This window comes from Sorex fumeus, unplaced genomic scaffold (genome assembly GCF_029834395.1).
Source record: "Sorex fumeus unplaced genomic scaffold, SorFum_2.1 ptg000007l, whole genome shotgun sequence".
Taxonomy (NCBI): Eukaryota; Metazoa; Chordata; class Mammalia; order Eulipotyphla; family Soricidae; genus Sorex; species Sorex fumeus.
This window is the reverse complement of record NW_026606064.1, coordinates 33,166,140-33,181,704: the sequence shown is the minus strand read 5'-3', so window position 1 is coordinate 33,181,704 and position 15,565 is coordinate 33,166,140. Positions and strand designations below refer to the sequence as shown.

Below are 15,565 nucleotides of genomic sequence, written 5' to 3'. Positions count from 1 at the left end.
CAAACACAGACTCAGAGTCAAAGGCTGGAAAACAATCACACAGGCAAACAGCTCCCATAAAAAAGCTGGGGTAGCCATCCTAATATCAGACCACATCGACTTCAGAGTGAAGAAGGTCATAAGAGACAGTGAAGGCTATTTCTTATTGATCAAAGGATCTGTACAACAGGAAGAACTTACAATAATAAATGTATATGCACCTAATGAGAGACCAGCAAAGTACTTAAAACAACTACTCATAGATTTGGAAAAAGACATCAATAGCAACACAATACTAGTGGGAGACTTCAACACCATTTTGTCACCTCTTGATAGATCAACCAGACTCAAGCTTAGCAAGGACATACTTCATCTGAGAAAAACAATGGAAGAAAGGGACTTAGTAGATATATACAGGACACTTCATCCACAATAGCACAGCGGTAGGGCATTTGCCTTGCACGCAGCCAACATGGCCGACCCGAGTTCGATTCCTCTGCCACTCTCGAAGAGCCGGGCAAGCTACCTAGAGTACCTCGCCCACGGGGCAGAGCCTGGCAAGCTCCGCATGATGTATTCGATATGCCAAACACAGTAACACAGTAACACATTCTTCTCAAGCGTACATGGAACATTCTCCAAGATAGACCACATGCTGAGCCACAAAACATGCCTGCATAAAATTAAGAAGATAGAGATTGTATCAACAATCTTCTCAGACCATAATGCGCTGAAATTAGAAGTAAATCACACACAAAAACAGAAAACTAAATCAAACACCTGGAAATTAAACAGTGCACTATTGAACAACGAGTGGCTTAGACAGGAAATCAAAGAGGAAATCAAAAGATTCCTAGAAACGAATGAAAATGAGAACACGAGTTTCCAAAACTTATGGGACACAGCAAAAGCTGTGTTAAGAGGAAAATTTATAGTTCTACAAGCATTCCTCAGGAAGGAGGAGCAAGCACATATAAGTAACCTAACCTCACAGCTTAAGAGCTTGGAGAAGGACCAAAAAAAGGAGCACAACCTGAACAGGAGAAAGGAAATAATAAAACTCAGAGCAGAGATTAATGAGATGGAAACCCACAAAACAATCCGAAAGATCAATGAAACCAAGAGCTGGTTCTTCGAGAAAATTAACAAGATCGATAAGCCTCTAGCAAAACTCACAAAGAAAGGGACAGAGAAAACCCTAATAAACCGAATCAGAAATGAAAAGGGGGTCATTACAACAGAAACTAGAGACATTCAAAGGATCCTCAGGGAGTACTTTGAGAAACTTTATGCCACGGAACATCAAAACCTCGAGGAAATGGATAAATTCCTAGACTCCTACAGACTCCCAAGGCTGAACCAAGATGACCTGGCATACCTGAACAGACCTATCACCATCAAGGAAAATGAAAAGGTAATAAAAATTCTCACCAAGAACAAAAGTCCTGGCCCGGATGGATTCACTAGTGAATTCTTCCAAATCTTTAAAGAGGACTTACTCCCAATCCTCTTTAAGCTTTTCCATGAAATTGAAATATCAAAAACACTTCTGAACAGTTTCTACGAAGCAAATATCACAGTGATACCAAAAGCAGACAGAAATACCACAAAGAAAGAGAATTACAGACCGATATCCCTGATGAACAGAGATGCAAAGATCCTCAACAAACTACTAGCAAATAGAATCCAACTATTCATCAAAAAGATCATACACCATGACCAAGTAGGATTCATCCTAGGGATGCAAGGATGGTTTAACATTCGGAAATCAATCAACATAATCCATCATATCAACAAAAGAGAAGATAAAAAGCATATGATCATATCAATAGATGCAGAGTAAGCATTTGACAAGATCCAGCACCCTTTATGATGAAAACCCTAGCCAAAATGGGTATAGTGGGGACCTTCCTAAACATAGTTAAAGCCATCTACCACAAGCCTACAGCAAGCATCATCCTCAATGGGGAAAAACTGAGAGCCTTCCCTCTAAGATCAGGGAAGAGACAAGGATGCCCACTATCTGCACTGCTGTTCAATATAGTACTGGAAGTACTTGCAATAGCGATTAGACAAGAAAAAGATATTAAGGGCATTCAGGTAGGAAAGGAAGAAATCAAGCTCTCACTATTCGCAGATGATATGATACTCTACTTAGAGAACTCAATAACCTCCACCAAAAAACTCCTAGAAACAATAGACTCGTATAGTAAAGTTGCAGGCTATAAAATCAATACCCAAAAGTCCATGGCTTTCCTATATGCAAACAGTGAGAGAGAAGAAAGCAACATGAAAAAAACAATCCCGTTCACAATTGTGCCCCAGAAAATCAAGTACCTAGGAATCAGCTTAACTAAGGAAGTAAAGGACCTGTACAAAGAAAACTACAAAACACTACTTCAGGAAATAAAAGAGGACATGAGGAAATGGAAAGATATCCCCTGCTCATGGGTCGGGAGACTTAACATTGTCAAAATGGCAATACTACCGAAAGCATTGTATAAATTCAATGCAATCGCTATAAGGATACCCATGACATTCTTCAAAAAATGGAGCAAACACTCCTGAAATTTATATGGAACAATAAGGCCCCACGAATAGCTAAAGCAATTCTTGGGAAAAAGAAAATGGGAGGAATCAACCTCCCTAAATTTGAACTGTACTACAAAGCAGTAATAATTAAAACAGCATGGTACTGGAACAAAGGCAGAACTGCAGACCAATGGAACAGGGTTGAATACACTGACATCTCCCCTCAATCATATGATCATCTAATCTTTGATAAAGGTGCAAGTAATGTGAAGTCGAGTAAGGAAAGCCTCTTTCACAAATTTTGCTGGGAGAACTGGACAGCTACATGCAAAAAAAGTGGTCTCAGAACTCTGCCTAACACCATGTACAAAAGTAAGATCAAAATGGATTAAAGACCTCAACATCAGACCAGAAACCATAAGGTACATTGAAGACAAAGTTGGCAAAACCCTCCATGACATTGAAGCTAATGGTATCTTCAAAGATGCCACGCCACTGGCCGAGCAAGTGAAAACAGAGATAGATAAATGGGACTATCTTAAACTAAGAAGCTTCTGCACCTCCAAAGAAACAGTGACCAAAATACAAAGACAGCCTACAGAATGGGAAAGGATATCCGCCGAATACACATCTGACAAGGGTTGATATCAAGGATATACAAAATACTGGTTGAACTCCACAAGAAGAAAACATCCAACCCCATCAAAAAATGGGGCAATGAAATTAACAGAAACTTTCTCAAAGAAGAAATCCGAATGGCAAAAAAGCACACGAGAAAATGCTCTACATCATTAATCATCAGGGAGATGCAGATCAAAACCACAATGAGATACCATCTCACACCTCAGAGACTGGCCCACATTCAAAAGAACAAAAGCAACCGATGCTGGCACGGATGTGGAGAGAAAGGGACACTCCTTCGCTGTTGGTGGGAATGTCGACTGGTTCAGTCCTTCTGGAAAACAGTATGGACGATGCTCAAAAAATTAAAATTGAGCTCCCATTTGACCCAGCAATGCCACTCCTGGGAATATATCCCAGAGAGGCAAAAATGTATAGTTGAAGTGACATCTGCACTTGTTTGTTCATTGCAGCACTCTTTACAATAGCCAGAACCTGGAAGAAACCTGAATGCCCAAAAACAGATGACTGGTTAAAGAAACTATGGTACATCTACACAATGGAGTACTATGTAGCTCTTAGAAAAGATGAAGTCATGAAATTTTTATAGAAGTGGTACAACATGGAAAGTATCATGCTAAGCGAAATGAGTCAGAAAGAGAGGAATAGACATAGAAAGATTGCATTCATCTGGGGAATATAAAGTAACAAAATATAAGATTAATACCCAAGAATAGCTGAGATCAGCACCAGGAGGATTACTCCATAGCTTAGAGGCCAGCTGGGCATTCTAGGGGAAAGGGCAGCTCAGATAGAGAAGGGAGCACCAAATAAAGGGTTTTTGGAGGATTCTCCCAGGAGGGGAGATTCATGTTGAAAGTAGACTATGGACTGAACATGTTTGCCACTCAAAGGCTCTTTTGCAGACCACAACATCCAAAAGGAGAGAGAGAACACAAGGGATTGCCCTGCCATAGAGGCAGGGTGGGACGGGAGGGATTGGGGTGGGAGGGATATTATCCATGGTGGTGAAAAATGGGCACTGGTGGAGGGATGGGTATTTGATCATTGTATAATCGAAACGCAAGCACAAAAAATTGTAAATCTACAACTGTATCTCATGGTGTTTCACTAATAATAATAAAAAAATAAAAAAAAACATCAACTTTATTTCCGTTCAGCACTCAATTCAAAAGAGGGTAAATCAATGTTACCTGTTTAGAAAGAATAGATGTATATTAGGAAAGCTTTTCTGAATGTGTAATATTAAAAATTAGAGGTTTTCAGTGTCTCAGAGGCTAAAAGTGCTTGCTAGGCAATTGCAAAGCCAGGAACTCAAATCCCCAGTTTTGCCTACACACAACTGAAAAAAATAAACAACATACAAGGGAACTATGGGATGAGTTCCAGAGGAATAATGCAAGAATCATCAAAGTCCCTAGAGAACAGAAGGCAAATATGATGAAGAATCATTAAAGAAATCATTGATAAGAACTTCTCAGAGTTGAAGATTACAAGTACTGAGATCCAAGAGTCCTAAAGGGTCCCAGTGAAAATAAAGCCAATTAGAACTCAAAAACACATTGTACTCAAAATGGCAGAATCTACAGAAAGCAGCAAGATCAATAAAGGAACTTACATACAAAGAAAAGCCCAAAGATGTACAGCAGATCTACCAAACAATATTCTACAAACCAGAAGAATATGGAAGCACATAGCACAAAAACTCAATGAATGAACAACTCACCAATAATGCCCTATACAGCTAGATTATCATTTGAAGAATCTATACAGAGTCCACAGATTAGGGAATTCATAGTCTTGAAACCAATTTTGCAAGAAGCACTAAAAGAGCTCCTTTAAAGGACAGAAGAAACTTTTTATCATGTGGCATTGAGTGTGTCACTCACTAATGGTGCAATTGTTGTCCTTATAGATGAAGAAAGACTCAAAACATACAGCAATTACACATCACAAATAGACTTTGATTTATTTTCTGAAATTATTTTAACTTAATTAGAAAAATTAATTATTTTACATGTTGGGGCCAAGTAATATGACATAAATTTATAATATTACAAATTTATATCCCTACTAAAGGGCAAAAAAAGAAGTTCAGTTATGGCAGCGAAGATATGATGATTACCACAATATGATCCAAGTGTGAAACAAATGAAATGCAATATATTTTTAGATGCAAGAATTGAAAATTTTGTTATATAAATAAGAATAGGCAGTATACTATATTGTATGAAATTATCTGAATTTCATTAATTACATAGATTAAACTCATAAAGCAATCACTATAAACTGACTTTTGTTGATTTATTTTCTGATAATTCCATTTGCCATTTCTTTAAGTTTTGTTGGAGCAAGCAATATGAAATAAATTCCAAGGGGGCAGTTTGGTGGTGGCAGGGAATGTGAAGACACTGGTAGAGGGAAGAGGACATTGGTGGTGGGAATGGTATTGGAATGCTGATGCCTGAATCAGGTCTATTATAAAGAACTACGTAAATCATGGTGTTTTAGTAAAAAATTTTAAAATAATAATGAAATTAAAATTAAAAAAGAGTTGTAAATTTAGGGCCAGAGCTATAGATCAACAGTAGAACATTTCCATCTGTGGGAGCCCTGGTACAAAACCTGGTCGTACAAAAAAAAAACTGTAAATTTTAAAGTAAATGAATGAGATCCTAAAACAAATGAAACCATCACTCAAATATAGGCACACCGAGTTTATGTCTTGATGGAGAAATTCCTAATTTCATCCCTAATTTCATCTTTTTTTTATAACAAAGTAAATGCTGAACAATGTTGCTCAATGAGTTTAAGTCTATAGTGAAGGAAGGATAATCATCTCAGAATATTTTTATCTCTGTCAGCATGAGATCTAATCAGCTATTTCTCATTTCATCCTATGTTCTTGTATAAAAGAACCCCATCTATTTGTTTTTATTGACTCAATTTTTACACAATGCAAAATATAGTTTTTAGACTATTTCTCACATTCTAATACTAGATCAATTTATTATCTAACTTATCTTTGTTTAAAGCTATGTAATCTTAATTACTTATGTCTGAGTTATAAATAAGAACCAAAATAGAGTATTATGAAATATCTAGGTAAATCTATTTTTTAATTTCTGCAGAGTTGCGAAAAAATCCCATTGTTTTAGATTTGTGATCACATATATCATGTGAAGCATTAACACATTTATTATACTAATTATGTGAAAAGAACACTAATAAAAATGTTAATAAAGTTACTTCAGACTTAAATCTTATTTCAGGAGATATTGGTGAGCAAAAATTTAAATTGTTACATCAATTGTAAAATAAATTTGTAAAATAAAATAAATTTTTAATGAAGACAGTTTTATATCACACTCTAGGTAAGTTAATATATTCAAGTTATTTTCACATCATTATTTTAAAACATCAGAATAGGGACTGGATAGATACTAAAGTCAGTAAGGTGCTTGACTTGGGTATTACATATTGTTCCCTGAACCTCTGAACAGAGCCAGGATCAAGCCCTGATCTCCATCAGGTGTGTCACCAAAGGAAAAAGAAAACAGAACAAAAAAAAGGGGGCAGGAAAGATACTACAGAAGGAAGGGTACTTTCCTTGCGTATGGCTAACCAAGGTTCAATCCCTGGCACTTCATATGGTCTCCTAAACACACTTAGAGTGATCCCAAGGCACAGACTCAGTAGTAAGCCCTGAGAATAGATGGGTGTGGCCAAAAACCAAACAACAAAAGCTCATTTTATATATATATATATATATATATATATATATACACACATATATGCATATATATACACACACACATACACACACACACGTGTAAACACAAAAAAAAGGCAGCAGTGCTCTATCTCTCCCACCATCCTGTCCAGTAGTTTCATGCCACATGCTCCACCCCGGGGAGGTCAATGACGATGGGCAGGCAAAGGAAGGAAGGACGGCTAGGCTGGTTGGTGTCAGTTGCAGTTTATTCCATTCCCATCTCTATCCTCCTCTGATTCTCCTCCTGCTTCTTCCTTCCTCATGCTACTTCATTCTCTCTCTGGGTCTGGATTCCCTTTCATTCTTCTCCAGGCTCTGGAATCCTTTTCTCCTTCTGGTTCCCTCAGCACCCTATTTCAACCTATTTAAATCCTAAAGCATGATGGTTTGGGGCTCCCACATAGGTGTGGTCACAATCAACAGGGTTAAAGTTCTTTCCCTCAGGGAAAGCTGCTTCTTTGGACATATTCTCTTTCAGCAGGACCACCCACCCAAGGGTATGTTTCTCCTCTCCTTGTTCAACAAACATATAAGTATTCATAATATTAATCATTTTGTATGGACACAGTCAGAGATACATTAAGCTTATAGAATTGTTTCTCCTGGGTCCATCTCGATCTCAGAGTACAGTGCTAAAACCAGATTAGTCTTTCCTATTTCTAACAGGGTCCTAATCTTGTCATTACTTTTGGATCATGACAGCATTTGTCCATGATCATTCCCTCAACTTATAGTTGAGTATCATGGGACTTTGACCTGGGTCATTTCTATGCCAAGGTAGATCTCAGCTTGCCCTGGGTCCATTCAGTCCCTCGTCGGGACCCTGCTTTTGGGGTGCTAGGAACTAAGGGCAACTGGAGCTTAAGTCTAGAAAGCAGAAGCCTGGGAGTGAATAACATCCTGTTTGGTCCCCCAAGCAATTTCAGGAGTAATTCCTGAGTGCAGACCCAGGAGTAAACCCTGAGCACTGCCCAAAGCAAACCAAAACAAAAATTAGCAGTCTCAAAGCAATCAATAACAACCTTTAGCAGGAATTGTGAAAGAGACACATCAACAAAATCTGTTGAAGACGACACCCAGATTATAATTGAATATTAGGTAAATTGGTCTGTGTTTCAGATGGAAACCTAGCCACTTAGAAATAATTGAAATAGTCATTTTTAAAAGATCAAAGATTTTATCTGAAAACCTCTAAAGTTTTTAATGTGCTTCATAAATTTGTGAATACCTCTTATAGTTTTATATTTATGATGTTAAATAAAACATGCAATTCAAATGTCTACTTATAAAATTCCTAATAAAAGAGAGACAGACCTGCCAGCATCTGTGTCTGCATCTGCCCATCCCCCAGCATAGGGATTTGCTTCAGATGAATTAATTTAAAACCTTCCAACTAGATGTGCTGAAGAGAAATGAGAAACCACCCCATCCTCTCAGCCCAGCAACCAGGGACACTTTCCCTAGCATGAGTGGCCACATATAAACTTAGGATGGTGTCATATGTGGCACTGGTTCCCCCAATCTTCTCAACTGTATTACTTCACATAGCACACACATTCTATGACTGGTAGAAAACTGCAGTGTCCTAATCCTATGACAAAATATACATACTCATGCTTTGGGAACTAAAATGGAAGTACTAGATCTATACCTCCATGGAAAATCTTCATTTTATTTCATGTAATGAAAATAATCTGAAAATAGAAGCCCAAGCAGTAGCTCATTTAGTATTCAGGTAACCAAGAATAAAAATTCCACTGTTAGCACCCGTAAAGACTCAACAGAACAGAGCAATGAGGAAATAAAGGAACTTAATTGCACTGGCAGAAAGGGACAAAAGTTTAGGTAGGTCCTCAGTTCATCAAAGCACTGAATCCTGCTTGATAAGGACCTCAAAGCAACATTTTCTGCAATGGAAATGGAAATAAAGCAATTACTGGCAACAAAATTTAAGCAATAACTATAGGAAAAATCCAGTAAACTCAAAGAAGAGTTGCTTCACAGTATGAAATAATCTACACAAATTGAACCGAATGAGCTAAAGAATAAAACAAGTCATAGTAACAGAATTTTCAATGTGGAAAACCATATCAGCAAATGTGAAAGCATAAATGCAAGCCTGCAGCAATACTGAAGTGATGAAAGAAGTCTCCAAATCATTGGAGTAACAGAAGGAGAGGGAAAAGAGAAAGTTGCAGAATTACTGGTGGAAGAGACAATAGTTTTCCCAGTTTCTGAAGGAAAGTTTTCATACAGTTCAAGATACCCAGAGTACCAAACAAAATAAACTAAAACAGAGCAACAGAAAGACATGCTTGTAATCAAAATGGCAAAAAAAAAAACAAGAGAGATAAAGGTTACTTAAAGCATCAAGAGAGAAAAACCCCTCAAATATAAAGAAAATAACAAGAATGACAAAAGATCTCTCATTTGACACCATGCATGCAAGAAAAGAGTAAACTGACATATTCAAAGTCTGTAACAGAAAAAAATACTTTCAATCCAGAGTCCTTGAAAAGTTGTCATTTAGATTTGAGGATGGATGAAACATGCTCAGATGAATAAGCACTGGTGACATTTGCTACATACCAACCCTGCAAGAATTACGAAAGGGTGGGTGGGATGGCAAGATAACACACTGAGCAGGGAGCTTGCCTTGCATATTGCCAACCAGGGTTCAACCTTGATCACCATATTATATACCCCTGAACATCTCTAAGAGTGATCCCTCTGCACAAAGTCAGGAGTAAGCCCTGAACACTGCCAGGTGTGCCCCCGCCCGCCCCACAATTGAAACAAAACCAAAATCAAACAAAAGGTTGTCCAGTAAGCCTTCCATGGCAAGCTGAATATGATTTACCAAAAAACAAGCAAACAATAAATGGTGACTGAAACTTGTTGTGGGGAAAGGAAAAATACCAAAGGAGGATTTATTCAAAATATAGAAAAGATCCTCCCAGGATTCAGTGCAGCAGCATCCACGGAGCAGGCACACCTCGGATGTGGCAGAAGGTGACTGAATTACTGAGATATTAAGATCATCTCCTAGGTTTTATATAAAAGACCCTGGATATTTTAAGTAGATATTTTGGAATTGCAATGTTTTGGATAATTTTGCTCCAGAATTTTAAGATTAGCAAGAATCATCTTGGAAATGTGTTGTGTGTAGAGAACAATTCTACAGTCTGCTTAAAAAGAGACCTCTCTCATGGCTGTTTACTTTTACCTATATTAAAAACTTTAGAATTTTTTTTACCTTAGCCCTTTTCATATCACAATGGTACAGGTTTTCTAAAAGATGGAAATAATACAATATTTTTCTATTATCTTTTGTTTAAGTCGGCGTTAGATGTTGTAGCTTTCTAACAGCATGATAGTATTGAATGAAGTTATGTATCTCTTCCTATGCTGACATTTAGAAATACTTTTCAGATATGAGTTCCTTTCTTTCTTCTTTCTTTCTTTTCTTTCTCCCCCTCCCCTTTTTTTGGCACCTGGATGTTTCATCTGGACAGGATAAGTACAACAGTAATAAGTGCATGAAACAATCAAAGAGACTTGAATCTTAAATACAAGGAAAGGAACTTGGTTAATTCTGATGATTGTCATATGAAGACATTTTTGTTGTTGTTTTTGTGCCATAAACAGTGGTGCTCAGGGATTACTCCCGGCTTTGCATTCAGGAATCCCTCCTGACTTGGGACCAGGGGGCTGATGAGATGCTGAATACCAAACCTGAGCTAACTGTGTGTAAGGCAAGGACCCTATATGCTGTACTATCTATCCATAACTGCCATATGAAAACTTCAAAACTGAAATATGGGTAGCTGACTTGAAGTAACTCTATTTCAAATAGTCATATGTTAAGTGTCTTCAAAGAACTTATATATTATTTCCAACATACAGCATAAATAAAAGTGGAAAGCATAAAAATTACAGAGAAAATCCCAATACCTTTCTGTGCAGTTCTATGGGAATTTGGACTTCCCATGAATCACCGAAGCTGGTTTCACTGAGTCAGAGGGACTAGACTCAAATAGCACAGCATGACTTTGCAACAGTTCAACTTAATTTTCCTCCTCCTCCATTGTCAACAAAGTCATCAGGAATTTTTAGATGCATTCTGAAATTTTTTCATGAACATAAAATCATTATTATGTGAACAATCAATGACCCAACTCTTTAGATATCTTTGATTCTGGTATTGGACATCATAATGGAGGTCATTTTGTGAAAGGTGAAAGATTTTTGTACTCTGAACAGAAATAGATTCAGAGTTAGAGGTAGTTTTGGAAGGGAAATAATGGCTGACATCTTATGGAAGAAATGGTACAGACAATCTAAATCATTAAGGGATGTACCATGGTAGAAGTTCCCAGTCTCATAGAAGTGTTTTCCATACTGTGAAAAGCTAAAGACTGTGTGAAAACAGCATCACTGATGGTGGAACGAGAAGGAAAGATGACAAGAGAGAATGAAAACAGTTCATGGCTCAGGATTCTTCAATTTAAAATCTTGAATATGAGAGAACCAAACCAGAATAAATCTTTAATCCAGGTGTATGTTGACTACATGACCAGACAAGCACAAACCAAGCCAGCCTCCCAACACCCCCTCGCCCCCCCTGCAAAAAAAAAATCTCTCAATCTACTCTCTTAGAATAGCCTCCAAATCCTAAATCTAGAGCCTCATGCATGCTGGCTATTAATAAAGGGAACTCAAAATACTTGCTGCTCTCTGGATTCCCAGTTTTCAGAAATCTTTATCCACCACAGTTAAGAATGCAATGAGTCCAAATATTTATAAAGGCTTAGTTCAAAAATTGTTGCTCCACCTACGAAACCTACACAATGAAAAAGCCAAACTAAAGAAAATAGTCATGAGTTCTTTCTCTTATGAGTCTACATACAGTATTGACAATGGTAATGCATTTAATTACCAAGAATTTTAGTCCAATTAACAACTTCAGTAAAAAGTATAATTGCTCAAATTCCATTTCATATGTTGACAAACTTAATCAGTAGACATGGCTAACCAAACTCATCTGTATGCACACTGATTAGAAGAGTAAATTTTTTAAAGCATTGAAGAGGGACAGAGTAGAAGAGGAACATAATGCTCAAACTCATACTGCTCAGAGAAGAATGACTCACTTAATTTGCATTATAGCAATAGTACTCAATAAGAAAGTGATATAAACTAAAACTGTGATGAAAGTGAAATTCCACAAGAGATTCCACTGTGGCTATGCCGCAGTGATATCCAATAGATTAGTCATTTCTTTCACCTTCCCACAAACTGATGTTCTTTCAAGTTCACTTGAAGTAGAACACAGATTGTTAAAAAGTGATAGGCTGCATGCTCCCTTAACTGAGGATGAAATGAGAGAATTCCAAGTTATTAGTGAACAGTTACAGAAGAATGGCCTGAGGAAAAATGGTATTTTGAATAATGATCTGTGACTCTCAGTGAAGACCCTGGAAAAAGGCACTTTCAAACCCACTATTGAGAATGATTACACTGAAGCAAGTAGCAGTGACACTTCAGATGATGAAGATGTGTGAAGGATTTCCTAATAGCTTTAGACATTTCAGTGTGATGCACCTCATACAATTTGGGGTGAATTCTAAAAATTAAGAACTGTAATTTATTGGAGCTGGAGAGATGGTACAGTGAGTAGGGTTCTTATCTTGCACATGACCAACCATGTTTGATACTTGGCATCCCATACGATTCCTGACCACAAACAGAAATTATTCTTGAGTGCAGAGCCAGAAGTAAGCCTTGAGTATTGCTAGCCAAAAACCAAAACCAAACCAAAACAAACAAACAGAAAAAACAAGAACTATAATTTATGTTCTGCCCTGGAGCTATAGCACAGCGGGTAGGGCGTTTGCCTTACAAGCGGCCAACATGGCCAACCCAAGTTCGATTCCTCCACCCCTCTCGGAGAGCCCGGCAAGCTACCGAGAGTATTCGATATGCCAGACACAGTAACAACAAATTCTCCAATGGAGATGTTACTGGGCCCACTCGAGCAAATCGACGATCAATGGGAGGGCCTTTACCTTTACCTTTTTATAATTTATGTAGTGAAATACCCAATAGAAGATAATTTTTGTGGGCATTTCAATCTAAAGAACACTGAGAATGTTGTGTTGGGCTAGTTGAGTTATGTTGAAATTATTTCATTGTAGATTATGTTGTAAAAATGAGGATTTTGGTTGGTCCAACATTGACATACTTCAACACTGGCAACAATTCTTTATGACAATAATCTCTTTGAAAATAAAAAATTAAATTCTTCCATCACAAAGCATAGAGTGTCTGGATAGATCAAGAAATGAAATCCATTTACTTGCTGCTTACAGGAAACACACATAATAGCACAGAATAAATACAAGCTCACGGTGAAAGTACAGAAAAAAATCATAAAAGTCAATAGTAGTCTCACAAATCTGAGATAACATACTTAGACCAAATAGCATTCAATCTAAAGAAGGCAATTAGATATAGATAAAAATAGCATTCAATTTAAAGAAGGCAATTAGATATAGGTATGGATACTGCTAACTAGTTAAAAGAACAATAGACAAAGTATTACTAAATCAACAAATATAGAGTTAAAAAAGTTTATAACATATCAACAGAAACACAATAGTAGTAGGAGACTTTAACATTTAGCACTCCACTTTAACCATTAGATAGATCAACAAGACAGAATATCAGTTGATTTTCTGTCTTGATTTAAGATTTAAGAGCCCTAAATAAGGAACTAGAAGAACTGGGATTAATGGACATACACAGGGCCTTTCATCTTCAAAAAGCCAAATACAATTCTCTGTGCACAATTCTCCAATCATACCATGCATCCTATCAGAATACAATGCCATTAAGACAGAATTTAACCACAAAAAAATATGTGGGACAACTCTAACACTGAGAGGCTGAAAAATGCACTGCTAAAAAACAGATCAAAGAGGAAAAATTAATGAACATACTAACACTGTACTAACACTGTCCTCCCGCTGTTCATCGATTTGCTCAAGCGGGCCCAGTAACGTCTCTATTGTGAGACTTCTGTTACTGTGTTTGGCATATTGAATACTCTGGTAGCTTGCCAGGCTCTCCGAGAGGGGCGGAGGAATTGAACCTGGCTCGGCCAGGCTGGCTGCACGCAAGGCAAATGCCTTACTGCTGTGCTATCGCTCCAGCCTTAATTCCTTAAAGCTAATGATATTCTATTGGACACAGCAAAAACTTTACTAAGGGGGAAATTCATAGCAACACCAGCCTATATTAGGAAAGAGGATAAAGCTCAAATCACAACCTAAATGCACATTTTAAATACTTGGTAAAAAAATTATTTCCAAAAGTAGTATAAGGAATGAAATAGAAACTAGAGCAGAAATTAATATAAAGATTTAATGAAACCAGGACATGGTTCTTCAAAAGAGTAAACAAAATAGACAAAACTTTGACTTCTAACCCTCAGAAGTTCAAGACACTATGAGAGGTTACTATGAACAATTTTACAATGTTAAGCTGGAGAACCTAGAAGAAATAAACATGTTCTTAGAATCATGCAATCTCCCAAAACGGAATGGGGAGGAAGTTGACAGTGTGAACAAGTCAGTCACAAACAAAGAAATTGAAACAGTGATTAAATTCCTTGCCCCAAACAATAGCTCTGTTCCAATTAGGGTCACTGGTGAGCTCTATCAAATCTTCAAGCCTTACTACCTTTATATTTTAAGCTCTCCAAAACTTTGAACAAACAGAAATCCTTCCTAATAACTTCCATGAAGCCACTATTACACTAATACCCAAATCAAATAGAGACACTACTACTACAAAAAAAATTCTGACCTGATGAACATCAATTAAAAATTCCTCAACAAAATATTAGTGAACTTAATTCAACTGTGTATTAAACAAATTACACACCATGATCAATTTGAAATTATCCCTGTCATGCAAGGATGATTTAACATTGAAATTAACCTCATACACAATATCAACAAAGGGGTATCAACACATGATCATATCAAGAGATGCAAAGAAAGCTTTTTTTTTTTTTTTACCAGATTTAATATCCTTTCATGATAAAAAAAAACTCAAAAATGGTGGTGGTAGGAATCTTTCTCAAGATAATAGTAATCTTCTATAACAAACCCACAGCCAGTGTCATTTTCCTTTATTTTGTATGGTTTAGTTTTTTGTCTGTTTGTTGTTTTTTTTTTTGGTTATATCCAGTTAGTGCTTAGAGTTTACTCCTGATTCTGTGCTCAGGGATCACTTTTGGTGGACCTCAGTGGCCACATGGGGTGCCAGGGATTGAACCAAGGTTGTCTCTGTGCAAAACAATTGTCCTACCAATTGTATTATTGCTCTGTCCACCATCCCCCAGTATCATTTTTAATGATGAAAAGCTCAAAAAATTCCCTTGAGATCAAACACAATGCAATAATATCCACTGTCCCATTTTTATTAAATATAGTATTAGAAGCACCGGCAAAAACAATTAGGCAATAAAAAGTAATCAAAAGGACCCAAATTGGAAAAGAATAAGTCAAACTATTACTATTTTCAGATAACTTTATAATATGTATATAAACCCTAAGGAGGCTACTAGAA

The 15,565-nt window shown here is 37.0% G+C and overlaps 1 pseudogene; it reads left to right on the top strand.

Moving 5' to 3' along the window:
• LOC130015967 (vasculin-like) overlaps nt 1-12,492 on the top strand; it is a 37,026-nt pseudogene extending 24,534 nt beyond the window's left edge.
• Nucleotides 12,493-15,565: the final 3,073 nt, after the last annotated feature.